The sequence below is a fragment of the Microtus ochrogaster genome, chromosome 2 (genome assembly GCF_000317375.1).
Source record: "Microtus ochrogaster isolate Prairie Vole_2 chromosome 2, MicOch1.0, whole genome shotgun sequence".
In the NCBI taxonomy this organism is placed as follows: domain Eukaryota; kingdom Metazoa; phylum Chordata; class Mammalia; order Rodentia; family Cricetidae; genus Microtus; species Microtus ochrogaster.
In genome coordinates, this window is record NC_022010.1 from 15,969,479 (window position 1) to 15,971,080 (window position 1,602).

Genomic DNA, 1,602 nt, shown 5'->3' on the forward strand with positions numbered 1-1,602 from the left:
TTTGTTTTTATTTGCCCCTCTTCTCCCTGGGGAATTTTGTGGGCAGCCTGTGGTTTCAGAGCCATAAATTAATGGAAATCCAGAGGTTTGGTATATTCTCTATTGGGCGAATGCAGGAGGGGATTTGAGATTGGATGTGTCAGCATCAGTGACAGCTGGCCTAGCCACTTGCAGTGGAACCACACAAGGGTCAGACTAAATACTGACATGGCTGACCTGTGGGGACTTGGAGTCTTGTCTAAGTAGACCTTTGTACTGCCCAGAAGGTAGGTAGGCCACAGCTAGAGAATAGCAACTTCTTTTGTATATGTGGTTCTGCAGGAAATTGACTCCAGAATTTTATATGTGCTAATCAAGCAATCTACCACTGAGCTACATCCATGACATGAATTACAATAAGTTGTTGACATATATAGTCTTCATTCCATGCCAGCTATATCATCATCATTATTTATTATTTATTTTGGGTTTTTTTTTGGAGCCTGTCCTGGAACTAGCTCTCATAGACCAGGCTGGCCTCGAACTCACAGAGATCCGCCTGCCTCTGCCTCCCAAGTGCTGGGATTAAAGGCGTGCGCCACCACCGCCGGGCTTTATTTTGGTTTTTTGTTTGCTTGTTTGTTTATTTGTTTGTTTGTTTGAGACAGGATCTCTCCCCACAGTCCTAGTTCTCCTGGAACTCACAGAGATCCTCCTTCTGCCTTCTGAGTGCTGGGGATTAAAGGCATGTGCCACCACACCCTGCCAACTCTATCTTTATTGTATTCTGCACAATAACTGGACAGTAGCTGGGCTTGGTGGCCCGCGCCAGGCAGAGAGTTCAAGGTCATTCAATGCTACTAGTTTAGAGACTAGGGAGGGGGAGTGTTTATACTACAACCTGGGGCTGGAGAGACAGCTCAGCAGTTCAGAGCACTAATTCTGGGAAAGGACGCACTTGAGTTCAATTCCTAGCAACTCCAAGCTGGCTCACAACCTCTGTAACTCCAGTTCCGGGGGATCCAATGCCCTCTCCTGCCTTCTGGAGTGGAAACTGCAGCTTCATTATCTTGGGATGGTCCTGGTCGTCTACCAATGATGGAGAGATGCGTGGATGTTCTCAAAGGGTATCAAAGCAGGCAAAGACCGTGAGACCTGGGGTGGGCATCCCATCCTGCCTGGAAAGATGAGGTGGAGAAGAGCCAACTGGGATGTCTCAAGAATAGAGCCTGTATGTAGCATAAGCAACTCCCTGAATTTGATTCCCACCATCACACAAAATAAAAGGATGGGAGGAAGACAGAAACCAAGCGCTGCAGTGAGGGCCCCAAACTGTCCTGTGGATCTCGGCCTGCCGGATGGCGGCCTGCCGGATGGCGGCCTGCCGGATGGCGGCCTGCCGGATGGCGGCCTGCCGGATGGCGGCCTGCCGGATGGCGGCCTGCCGGATGGCCTGTGCTTTTCATCTTTTCTTCTCACATGCCTGTTCGTGACCTTTGACCTCATCTTATTGAGCAGCATTCCTGTGCACTTTCCAAACGTACCGTGTATTCCAGGTCGGTCTTACAAGTCTTTCCTTTCTCCCACTTTCTTTATTTGTTGTTGTTTTTGTTTTTTCTTTTT